This window comes from Cebus imitator, unplaced genomic scaffold (assembly GCF_001604975.1).
Source record: "Cebus imitator isolate Cc_AM_T3 unplaced genomic scaffold, Cebus_imitator-1.0 Scaffold145, whole genome shotgun sequence".
In the NCBI taxonomy this organism is placed as follows: Eukaryota; Metazoa; Chordata; class Mammalia; order Primates; family Cebidae; genus Cebus; species Cebus imitator.
Window position 1 is genome coordinate 800,689 of NW_016107460.1, and position 13,367 is coordinate 814,055.

At 39.0% G+C, this 13,367-nt stretch overlaps 2 long non-coding RNA genes across 2 annotated transcripts in view; both read right to left on the reverse strand.

Moving 5' to 3' along the window:
• LOC108313875 overlaps nt 1-407 on the reverse strand; it is a 1,180-nt gene extending 773 nt beyond the window's left edge. Inside the window, exon 1 of the long non-coding RNA XR_001829262.2 lies at nt 141-407. This is a non-coding gene — a long non-coding RNA (uncharacterized LOC108313875). The remainder of the gene's footprint in view (nt 1-140) is intronic.
• A 3,170-nt stretch (nt 408-3,577) lies between these two features.
• On the reverse strand, nt 3,578-13,066 carry LOC108313876. The gene is made up of 2 exons (XR_001829263.2): nt 12,954-13,066; nt 3,578-5,148 (listed from the first exon to the last, which is right to left on the reverse strand). It is a non-coding gene; the product is annotated as an uncharacterized LOC108313876 (long non-coding RNA).
• Between the last annotated feature and the right edge of the window lie 301 nt (nt 13,067-13,367).

Sequence of the window (13,367 nt, forward strand, 5' to 3'; positions counted from 1 at the left end):
ATTTTTTGTATTTTTAGTAGAGACGGGGTTTCACCATGTTGACCAGGATGGTCTCGATCTCTTGACCTCGTGATCCACCCGCCTCGGCCTCCCAAGTGCTGGGATTACAGGCTTGAGCCACCGCGCCCGGCACTTCTGACCTTTTGATACTGAAGCGGCTCCTTTACCTTTCTGAGTCTGATGTTTCATCTGTAATCTGGAGTTGTTAATTCCAGTCCCTACTACCTTTTAGAGTTGGAATCAGATGGAAAGTTGGTGAAACTACTTTGAAAATTGAGTTACTTTAATTAAAGGTAGCATTACATAGTAAATGTCTTCTATAATCCTATGTTTATTAATGCATTACAACTGAATGTAGATTCTTAGTTACTAGGCCAGTAGCTAGGAATTGGTATAAATTTAATACAACTTCTATCCTGAAAAACTAGCATGGAAAAGTGAATACATATGTGGGCAGACATGGCTATAAAGACCTAAAACTTTTGCATTTTCTGCCTATATAATCAATCCTTTCTAGTACAGCGAATTGACCCCCTCCATAGCCTGATTCATCTTTGCGCTAAGGGGCAAATGAAAGGGTATATTATTCCTTTGCAGTCTCTTCTCAGTCATTCACCAATCTGGCCAGCTTACCTACTCCCAATTAGGTTGTTGATCTATCTGCAGGCCATCTGTCATCAGATCAAAAAGTAGCAAAACAGAGGGTCAGTCACAGGATGTTCTGACACACCATTGTAACTTTGTGTTAGAGATGATCCCATTTAGAAAAAGACTGGTAGAAATTGGAGTGAAAGGAACCCTATAGATTTTCTAGCCCAGTTCTCTCTTATTTTCAGCTTTACAGACAAGAATAATTTAGATCTAAATAATTTGGCAGACTCCTTCAGTGTCACAAAGCTATTTAATGAAAGAATCAAAAGTATAACCTGGATATTCTGACTCCTGGCCCAGTGCTTTTTCTGACTTTGTAGCCACATTTTGAAGTAGGATTCATACTCAGCCTACTTATCTACACAGAGAAAATATGGGACCATAGATAAATAAATTGAAATGCCCAGAGCAAAAGGAGAGGATGTAGTAAAGAAAAAGTTTTCCGGAATTCCATAAGATATATTTTAAGCTTACATCTTCTAAATGATTTTCATATATCACAGATAAATCGTTGGAAGATATAATTTGCATATATGTTCTTTATCAATGTTCCTAATGTATAACATGTATTCTGTTTTTTCTGAATGACAGCATGAAAAGTGTCAAAGTGGTATGTCTGCTAGTATCTGCCTGCAGAACTTCAGGATGACTTAATTTCTCTCAAATGTCATTTTTGAGTGGTCCAAGCCTGCTGTGTTTTGAACCCACAGCAGTGGAGATTTGTATTCTTATTTACAGTTGTGTACTATAAAGGATGTGTTACATAGGCTTTGTGTAATAATTATTTGTAAATATGATTTAGATTTGTATTTAGACATGATTTACATCTAAGAGATACAAAGTTTGTGTCTAAATTTGATTTAAATAAGTGATTTTTCATTCCCTTGGATTCTTTCCAGCATGGTGCCTTTTGTATGCCTCACATGGTCATCTTGTTCTCCCACTAATATTCCCAAGCTCCATATGCCAATAAAAGAAGAAAGAAAAATAAAAGTTTGTCTTGCTTATGGAACATTAAGAATAGGTTGTCAGGCTTAATAAACTTTTAATGAATATTTCAGACATACAAAAAACTACAGAGCTTCGTATACTTGATTTAAATCATTTTTGAGGAATTTTATAAAGTTATAGGCAAAATTATGAGATAGAGATCAGTATGATTATCAATGTTTTCAGAATATATGTGTTTATATAAATATACCCCAGACTCCAGAACGCTGATATATTCATATATATTCACAATAAATGAGACTATGTCTGTGCCAAATCTGTCAATCAGTACAATAGAAAAGTTTAGTTTATAACTACAAGATGTTACACAAATTTTTAGAAGCAAATTATGTCCTGCAATTTACCCCCCATCTCCCGCTGCTCCTCTGCTAACTCATTTGCCTCTTTTCCCACCCTAAATGTAAGGCCACCCTTGGCTTTGGAGAAGCATGTGTTTCAATATTCTTGCTCTGTGCTCACTTGGACTATATGCAAATGTTACTAGATACAGAGGAGGTTGAAGTATTGTTACACTTATTGCTACCATTTACAGAAAGATCACTTTGATACTATCATACATCAATAGCAAGAGGCTGATTTTTCTAATAAAAAATTTTATAATGCATACAGCTCTGATGAACAGTTTCAATTTAACACATGAGGCCAAGGCTAAAGCCTGAGCAAAGTAATCAGAGCCATGCCTCAGGAACGTAATTTAGCTCATAGTGTGTGTAGAATGGGTAAGGTCTAGAATTAGGGACCAAAACCAGTTGTAAATGTTATGTATACTTATCACAGTGAATACTTCCAGTTTACAGCAAAGATTTCAGAATTGTTGAGTAAAGCTTGGTGACTGTTATCTAAAATACTTTAGCCAAGCATCTTGTCATGGGAACAAACCAATAACTTGATAAGCTTTTTTTTTTTTTTTTTTTCTTCTTGAAACAGGGTCTTACTGTCACTCAAGCTGGAGTGCAGTGATGTGATCAAGGATTATGGCTCACTGTAGCCTCAACCTCCCAGGCTGAAGCTGAAGTGGTTCTCCCACCTCAGCCTCCTGAATAGCTGGGACCACAGGTGCACACCATCACACCAGCTAATTTTTTCTTTTTTGGGGGTGGGGGGTAGAGATGGGTGTTTCCCAATGTTGCCTAAGCTGGTCTTGAATTCGGTCTCAAGCAGTCCTCCTGCCTCAGCCTCTCAAAGTGTTGGGATTACCACTTTGAGCCACTGCACCTGGCCTCTTCATTTATCATCCTTAAACATTCTTTTTTTTTTCTTCCTTTATTTTTTCATTTAGTTGACTTGACCTTTGGATGTTTGGGGTTTTTAGGAATCATGTTTCATTTCCATTGCTTTCAAATACTGTTCAGAATAAGGATTAAATGAAGTCACTAACAGTTTTCCTATGAACTAGTCCTGAAAGTAAATAAACACGTATACACACTGAGCACTGAAAGAGCTGCAGATACTCCATTAACGATACTCCAAACTGGACATATCTCAGGTGACTCAAATGACTTGCATTCTCCACATTTAATGAAAATTATATGAAATGTAAATAGTAAACAGAACTTAGAAATTATCTGATCAGGCCGGGCGCGGTGGCTCAAGCCTGTAATCCCAGCACTTTGGGAGGCCGAGGCGGGTGGATCACGAGGTCAAGAGATCGAGACCATCCTGGTCAACATGGTGAAACCCCATCTCTACTAAAAATACAAAAAATTAGCTGGGCGTGGTGGTGCATGCCTGTAATCCCAGCTACTCAGGAGGCTGAGGCAGGAGAATTGCCTGAACCCAGGAGGCGGAGGTTGCGGTGAGCTGAGATCGCGCCATTGCACTCCAGCCTGGGTAACAAGAGCAAAACTCCGTCTCAAAAAAAAAAAAAAAAAAAAAAAAAAAACCGCCTAAAAAAAAAAAAAAAAAAAAAAAAAAATTATCTGATCAACCTCACCTCATTTTTATTTTCTCAGCTTAACAATGCATCATTGAGACATTTGACTTTTATTATAGAGCAGATATTTCAGGCAGAATTCTACCACGTTGAAATACAACCACTTTCTCCTTCCTAAGCCCAGACTTTATTTAAACACTCATTAGTGTTTAAATAAACATCTGGTAAGCTCCAGGCACATGTTCAACACTGGAATTGTTATGATCAATTAAAAAAAGTTTAAGTCTAGCTTCCTACACCAAACAGCTTATAGTCTTAATAAAGAAATGTTTTGCTATATACTAATTCAAGAAACATTTCTGACTGTACTAATAACTGTATATAAAGAGATCATTATAAGATATAAAGACCAGATACAGTCCCTGCCCTCAACCTATACACCTGAAACTACTGGAAACTAATCCAATAAAACTAATGGTCATTTAGTGCATAATTAACACACCCTGCCTTGTTCTTGCTCAATTGCCTTATTCCTGTGTCAGCGTCAGCTTCAAAAAAGTATATTCAATGTAACAAGAAATTTCAAAATCAGTTTTATAAAACAGCAGATTCATTACGTTAAATGAATGAATCTGTATATTGTATTTGTTTTATACTGCTGTCCTAACAAATTATCACAAACTTAGTTAACATAAATTTATTATCTTACAGTTCTGCAGGTCAGAAATCTGAAGTGGATCTCACCAGTATAAAATCAAGGTGTTGGCTGGGCTGTGTTCCTTCTGGAGGCTCTAGGGAAGAATCCATTTCTTTGCCTTTCCCAGATTCCAGAGGCTGTCTGAATTCTTAGTTTGTGGCCTTGTCCTCCACCTTCAAGGCCAGCAACATCAGGCTGAGTCCTTTTCATGCTGCCATCTCTCTGCTTTTCTCTTTTGCCTTCCTCTTCCACTCGTAAGGACTCTTGTGATTACACTGCACTCACGTGGATAAACCAAGATAACCTCCCTATTTTAAGGTCAGCTGATGAGCAAACAATTTCACCTGCAACTTTAATTCTCCTGTGCCTTATTCACAAACTGTGGGGATTAGGACGGAACACGTTTTGGAGGGAGGTGTTGAGCCACATTACTCTGCCTACCACGTGTTAGCTGAAAGATTTCTTAATCGAAACTTTAAAAATATTAATGTCTACACTCAAAAGTTAGTTGTACTTTCTAAATTGAAAGAAAAATTAATACATCCTTGCGATGACTAGAAAACCCTTACAGTAAATGAGCATTTGTGACTTGTACCCAAATACTATAGGTAACAGATACTAACTTATTAAGAAAAAGTACAATAATCACACTTGTACATTCTGACTGGTCGTTGATGTTCCTTGGTCTTCATCAGTAATACAAATGTGGTCATTAGATGGAGTAGAAATATTCTCCAAACCTTCACTTAATTCTTCAGGTTTCTGCACACTTATCGCGTCTTTTTCTCTTGACTTTCCAGAATCCTGAGAGGCAGTGGAGGCCTCGTCTGTTTTTTCTTCCCCTTTGAAAGTAGCGAGTTTTCCTAAGGATTCTACTACTTCATCTCTCAGTTCATCTTCAGATTCTTCAAAATTTCTGAAATAATAAGCAGTAAAATCAGCGTCATGATATGAAAACACTGAAGAATACATGTAAAACTTGTTTTTCTTTTCACTCCATCCCCAATTGAGCAACATAAAAGTTGCATTTTCAGCCAGGTTTTTCTAAGCGTGATAAACAACTAATGTTGAGAGAATTAGTCTTCTGTTTAGTTGCACTTGTGTTAAACACCCTTTATTATACTTATTAACATCCATCATCTAATGTTTAAGAGGAGAGGGAGAGAGTATTTAAAAAAAAAAAAAAGAAAAAAAACAATTGCCATGCATCGAGCTCTTACTATATGTCTGTCACTGTCCTAGGGTACTTATACTGTATTTCATGTAATACTAACAACATTTCGAGGTAGACATTATCATCATCAAATTGTAAATAAAGAAGCTGAGGCTCAAAGAGGTTAAAAAATGTGTTGAAGATCTCATGGCTGCTAATTCATAGAACCAGGAATTAAAATTATGTCTAAGACTGCAACATTGGTATTTTTAGAAAGGAAAGGGAATAGGAGATCAAGAAAAGATTCTGCATCAACCTAAATAAAACCTAAAAGTAACTGCACCAACCTAATATTTAAGTAGCAAGTGTGAGGTCAGGAGTTCAAGACCAGCCTGGCCAACATGGCCAAACCCCGTCTCTACTAAAAATAGAAAAAATTAGCCAGGCATGGTGGCGCACACCTGTAGTCCCAACTACTCGGGAGCCTGAAGCAGTAGAATCACTTGAACCCAGGAGGCAGAGGTTGCAGTGAGCCAAGATTTCACCACGGCACTCCAGCCTGGGAGACGGCGAGACTCTTAAAGTGGCAAGTGGAGGAGATTGAGAAAGAGCTGTTAAGAGCCAAGCAGGTGTGTATCATGGAAGCCAAAGGAGTAGCCAAATAAGGACTGAGAAATGATTATCTGACTTGGCAATTTCAAGGTAATAGATGACTTTTGAGAGAATATTCCAGAGAAGTGCCACACAGCAGGAGCCAATGTACAGTGGGTCAAGAAAGCAATAGGAGGTTAAGAAAGTGGTGACAGCAGGAAACTACAGGCAAGTGCCACCATGCCTGGCTTTTTGATTTTTAGCAGATAGGAGGTCTCACTATGTTGCCCAGGCTAGTCAAAAACTCCTGGGTACAAACAATCCTCCCACTTCAGCCTCCCAAAGTTCTGGGAGAGCTACTCAGGAGGCTGATGTGGGAGGATTGCTTGAGCTCAGTTTGCAGTTGTAGTGAGCTAGGATCATGCCATGCACTCTAGCCGGGGCAACAGAGCAAGACCCTCATCTCAAAAACAAAAAGGCAGTGACAATGAGTTTAAACTCCTCTTTCAGGGAGCTTGGCTCGGAAAGGAATGTTGTTATTTAGAGAACATGGGGCAATGGTTTTTGGTGGTGGTTGTTTTTAATGGGAGAGATTTGGGCATGCTTGTATGCTGAGGGAAAGGAGGTAGTAGATATGGAAAACAGGACACAGGTGGAATAACCAATAGGAGCCAGGTCACTGAAAAGAGTCTGAGTTTTAGAGCAAATGTGAAGCACCGGCTTTCAGCAGGAAGAGGGACAGTTTTTCCTAGGAAAAGGAAGCCAGGGAAAGAAAAGGAGAGAAGGACTCATAGATATAGAGAAGTTATGGAGCCAGAAAACTGAGACGATTCCTTCTGCAGGCCGCATACTATCTCTGTGAAGGAGGAGGCACAGTCCCACGATGAGAGCGTGGCGGATGGGAATGAGGTGAGGGATGAGGGTTTGGAATCACTGATTCCATTACACTGGGAAGGAAGTGGACCAGGCTTAGGATTGCCAGTCATCACGGAGAACCCCACTAAAACTGGAGACCATACATTTGGGTGGACCAGTAAGTGCAGCTCACACTGTTACCATTCCTGAGATATGTGCTTTACACAGATCCTTCCTTTGTCTTTGTTCCTCTACTATTTAAACTATGCTGTGTCTAGGTATAAATCTCTTTTCATTGTTGCTGCTTGGTAATTGTTTCATTTCCCAGTCTCTCTGCCAGACTGAGTTTCCCCACTAATAAAGTGCCAGGTGTCAACAGAAAAAAATAAAAATAAATTTTGCTATGGTCTGAATGTGTGTTCCCCTGTTCCCATTCGTGTGTTGAAGCCTAATCCTCAATGTGATAGTACTGAGGGGTGAAGCCTTTAGGAGGTGATCAGGCCATGAGTGGGATTAGTGCCCTTATAGAAGAGGCCCAAGGAAGCTTGTTTGCTCCTTCCACCAAGTGAGGACACAGCTAGCAGGTGCTGTGTATCGAGCCGAAAGCTAGCCCTTACCAGACACCAAATCTTCTGGCACCTTGATCTTGGACTTCCTAGCCTCTAGAACTAGAAGTGTATTTCTGATATTTTTGTTAGCTCATCTAGAGTAGCCCAAACAGGCTAAGACAATCTTCTTGTTCTTTACTGAAGGACTATGTTTTTCTTATGTTTAGATTCCTGAATTATATAATTTTAAATATACAATATTATGGTCTTCCTAAGATAATTATATTATTGAAGTTCTTCATGGTCTAATCAGCATTTATTGTATTTGCTATCTCTCACAGTGGATTCTGTTTTTAAATATTCAATTATAAGTTCAGCTTCACCAGTGCTTTAGTGAAAAAATCCAACATTTATCCCTCCAGAGTGTCTAATATTTACTTCTAAAAATCCTAGGAGTATTACCACCCCTTAATGTTAATTTTAGTGTTAATTTCTCAACATGGATGCTTCCAGCCCATACAAGTATTATAATTCAAGCTCCGAACACAAGTGAAGTCAAATCTATGGTTATGAATGTCTTAGGGAGAATTTATCTTCCACAGATGGGGCTAAACAGACAAGCCACATTACTGGGATTTTCTTCTAGACCACACTTGCTCTTCAAGGGTCCCAAATAGCAAGAATGGAGGGGAACCCAAGGAAGACGAGAAGACCCTGTTAGATATTTAGGAGGTATACAGGAAGAGGAAGGAAAGGAAGAAAAAGCAATTTTATACCCTCCAAAACAAAATGAGCCCACAAACTAAAATTCTAACACCTAAACAAATCTAATGGTAAGACAGATGGCATAAAATTAATAAAAGAAAAAATTGGGCCATGAACTAACTCCAGATGAAATTCTTTTTATGGAGGATTTTGATAAATCTCCTAAAATATTCTCAAAGAGATAATTAAAGCAAAGCATTTATTTAAATTTTTTATGAGAAATAATTATGCATTAATGAAACAAGACCATATAAATACAAGAAAAAATAATTATCTTGTACACGAAATGTATAATTACTTAAATTAAAAACTCAATAGATGGTACGAAGATAGGATTAGAAAACAGTATTCAAAAACTCACCCACAATTAATCCCAGCACTTTGGGAGGCCGAGGTGCGTGGATCGCCTGAGGTCAGGAGTTTGAGACCAGTCTGGCCAACATGATGAAACCCCATCTCTGCTAAAAATACAAAAATTAGCTGAGCGTAGGGGCTGGCACCTGTAATCCCACCTACTTGGGAGGTGGAGGCAGGAGAATCACTTGAACCCAGGAGGCGGAGGTTGCAGTAAGCTGAGATCACACCATTGCACTCCAGCCTGGGTGGCAAGAGTGAAACTGTGTCCCCAAAAAAAAAAAAAAAAAAAAAGGGGGGAGGAAAAAAAAAAAAAAAAAAAAGAGGTGGGTGGAAGAAAGAAGAAGAAGAATTTACCTGGAAAGGAACAAAAAGAATAAAAAAATGAAAGTACAATGAGGTATTATTGGAGATAATTGAGAAGATACAAAATATATCTAATTAGCCCGGGCGAGGTAGCTCACGCCTGTAATCCCAGCACTTTGGAAGGCCAAGGAGGGTGGATCACGAAGTCAGGAGTTCAAGATCAGCCTGGCAAATATGGGTGAAACCCCACCTCTACTAAAAATACAAAATTAGGTGGGCGTGGTGGCACGTGCCTGTAGTCCCAGCTACTCGGCAGGCTGAGGCAGGAGAATTGCTTGAACCTGGAAGGCGAGATTGCAGTGAGCCGAGATCGCACCACTGCACTCCAGCCTGGGTGACAAGAGCAAGACTCGGTCTCAAAAAAGACTAATTTCCCTAAAGTGTGAAAAGTTCCCAAATCAATACAATGTTAATACCTAAATTTTAAATTAATATCCCACGAATGAACTTTCCTGAAAGAGGAAATAAAGATGGCTCTTTAGCATATGGAAAGATAGCCTCGCTCATAAAAGAAATCCTAATTAAAACTATCATGAACTGACTTTTATTTTAACCTATCAATTATGCAATAATTTGACAACACACTGAGCAAGAGAATGTGTGTGCAAATAGGCACTTCCATACACTGATGTTCACAGGTCTAACGTCTGTGAAGGAGTTTTATGACATCCAATTTACAAATGTACATGCTCTTTGACCCAATACTTTTTGTTCTGGAAATTTAAACTATATGTCTGCTAGTTTTTGAAATAATAATATGTATTCAACATAATACTGTTAAATGGGAAAAAAAAGCAAATTACAGGACAGTGCACTATGGAACCATTTCTATAAAAAACACATTTACACAAAGAAATATATTTTTGCTTATGTGTGTATGGAATTCATCTGGAGAAGTATACACCAGAAGCCGGTTAGATTGGTTGACTTTAGGGAGGAGGACTGTGTAGTTGTTGGTAAAGAGGTAGTAGGAAGGCTGAAAAGGGTATACTTAAAAAATTTGGAACTTTTTTTTTTTTTTTTTTGAGAGGGAGTCTCGCTCTGTCGCCGGGCTAGAATCCTGGGGCACAATGTTGGTTCACTGCAACATCTGCCTCCCGAGTTCAAGCGATATTCCTGCCTCAGCCTCCCGAGTAGCTGGGATTACAGGTATGCACCGCCATGCCCAGCTAATTATGCATTCCTCAGCCTCCCAAAGTGCTGGGATTACAGGAGTGAGCCATTGCACCAGCCCTGGAACTTATTTTAAAAGTAAATTAGGGGCCAAGCATAGTGGCTCCTGCTGTAATCCCAGCATTTGGCTCATAATTTACTTTATTGGAGCACCAGGTGGGAGGATCACTTGAGGTCAGGTGTTCAAGTCCAGCCTGGGCAACATAGCAAGACTCTGTCTCTACAAAAAAACAAAAAACTTAACTGGCCATGGTGGCATGCTACACCTGCAGTCCCAGCTATTCCAGAGGCTGAGGCAAGAGGATCGCTTGCGCCCAGGAGTTCAAGGCTGCAGTGAATATGATCATACTGCCACACCAGCCTGGGCAACAGAGAAAGCCCGTGTCTCAAAACAGATGTTCTTACGTTCATTATAATAAAATTTTAAAAATTCAAAGGACTCCAAAATTTAAAACTAAGAAGAGAGTTTAGTAAAGCTACAGGATACATCAGTAGTGTTCTATACATTAGCAGTTGCCAATTTGAAAACACAAGAGGAAAAAAAGGAAGAGATTTGTTAAAGGACAGAAAACTACAGCTAGATAAGAGGAATAAACACTAGTGTTCTATACCACTGTAGGATGACTCCAGTTAACATTAATACCTGGTATATAGTTTTAAACAGCTAGGAGGAGGATATTAAATGTTCCCAACACAAAGAAACAATAAATGTTTAAGATGATGGATTTGCTAATTATGCTGAACCGACTGCTATACATTGTATGTATTGAAACATCACTATGTACTCTATGAATATGTCAAATTATCGTTTTTCAATTAAAAAATAAAATTAGGCAGGCACAGTGGCTCGCTCCTATAATTCCAGCATTTTGGGAGGCTGAGACAGGAGGATCACTTGAGCTCAGGAGTTCAAGACCAGCTTGGGCAACACAGACCCCATCTCTATAAAAAATAAATTAAATTAAAATATTAAAAATCCCATTTATAAAAGCAATAACAACAAAGTTAAGTGGTACTATGCCATAAAGAAAATTGTAAAAATATTGAAAAATACAAAGAGACATAAATAGAGAGCTATACTATATTTATGGATATTAAGATTTATAGTCACATCAATACATTAATGCATAAAGAAAATACGGTATATGCACAGAATGGAATACTACTCAACCTTTAAAAAGAAGGAAAGTCCAGCATTTGTGACAACATGGATGAACCTGGAGGGCATTCTGCCAAGTGAAATAAGCCAGACACAGAAAGACAAATTCCGTATGAGCTCACTAATATGTGGAATCAAAAACAATCGAACTCATAGAAGCAGAGAGGAGAATGCTCGTTTCTAGGGGCTGGGGGTTGGAGAAGGTGGAAGGAAAAGCCAGGAGATGATGGTCAAAGGGTACAAAATTTCACTTTGACAGGTAGAATAATTTCAGAAGATCTATGGTACAGCATGGTGACTACAGTTAATAACAATTTATTGTATAATTGAAAATTGCTAAGGCAGTAGATTTTAAGTGCTCTCACCACAAATAAATAAGCATGTGAGGTAATGCATATATGTATTAGCTTGATTTAGCTATTCCTCAATGTGTACATATTTCAAAACATTGTATACCATTGATATATATTAATACAATTTATTTTTGAGACAGAGTCTCACTCTGTTGCCAGGCTGGAGGGCAGTGGCATGATCTCAGCTCACTGCAACCTCCACCTCTCAGGTTCAAGAGATTCTCCTGCCTCAGCCTCCTGAGTAGCTGGGACTACAGGCGCATACCACCAGGCCCAGCTAATATTTTTTGTATTTTTAGTAGAGACGGGTTTCAGCATGTTGGCCAGGATGGTCTCGATCTCCTTAGCTCGTGATCTACCTGCCTCTGCCTCCCAAAGTGCTGGGATTACAGGCATGAGCCACCACGCCCAGCTTATTAATACAATTTTTATTTGCCAATTAAACATTTTTTTTTTGCCAAGTGCAGTGGTTCACACCTGTAATCCCAGCACTTTGGGTGGCCAGCATGGGAGGACAGCTCGAAGTCAGAAGTTCAAGACCAGCCTGCATAACATAACAAGACCTCTTACCTACAAAAAATAAAAAAGATTAGCTGGGCATGGTGGCACGTGCCTGTAATCCCAGCTACTCGGGAGGTTGAGGCAGGAGAATTGCCTGAACCCAGGAGGCGGAGGTTGTGGTGAGCTGAGATCACGCCATTGCACTCCAGCCTGGGTAACAAGAGTGAAACTCCGTCACAAAAAAAGAAAAAAAAAAGATTTGTAATCCCAAATATGCCAATTCCCATAATTTAATCAACAAATATAATGTCATTCCCACCAAAATCCCAACAAAGTTGCTCATACTTTGTAGAGAATGCAAAGATGTACAGCAGGGTGTCCAATACTTTTGGCTTCCCTGGACCACATTGGAAAAACAAGAATTGTCTTGGGTCACACATAAAATACACTAACACTAATGACAGCTGATGAGCTAAAAGAAAAAAAAATTCAAAAATCTCATAATGTTTTAAGAAAGTTTCTAAACTTGCGTTGGGCTGCATTCAAAGCCGTCCTGGGCTGTGGCTTGAACAAGCTTGATGTACAGTGTACGATGGGTAATGGGAAACCACAGTTAAGACAATTTTGAAGAAAAACCTTTAAAGTCTAGAACAGGGTGTGAGGACTCACCCTACCAGATATCAGGAGGTACGATAAAGCCATGGAAATTAAGACAGAATATCACTGAGGCAAATGTAGAAAATGATGCTATTGGAGAAGAATGGAGCGCCCAGAACTAAACCCGTGCATTGTCAAACTTGATCTTTGTAGCTAGGTCTCAGGCGGCTATTTCCAATGTCTCAGCAGCAGCATTTTCACCTGGTACCAGTGCTTGACTTAAGTATCGGTGAATGATCTACTTACGTATTATCCTCATCATCAGATCTTGGTTCTAGCTGTTCCTCATCTACTTCAATGCCACCATTTCTACCTTTCCTTCATCTTCTTCAGGTAGCCATTGTTTTAATGTTTCCATTGCTAAAGAAATGACAGAGAAAGATATTATAGCAGCCCAGCCTATATACCCAATGAGGGGCATATACCAAAAATCATATGGTGAACATCAATATAATGGTAAACCCCCTAGCCATTTCCATCAAAACAGAGAATAAGAAAGGGATGATAACACAACCAGACAAGAAAAAGTGACAGGAATAAGGATCACAGAGGAAGAGACAAAACCCCTCCACTTTTAGGACAGATGCTTTGATTGTATAGAAAAATTAAGATCTTCGTGTAAAAACAAGATTAACCACAGTTGGACCACTCTTATTCGCC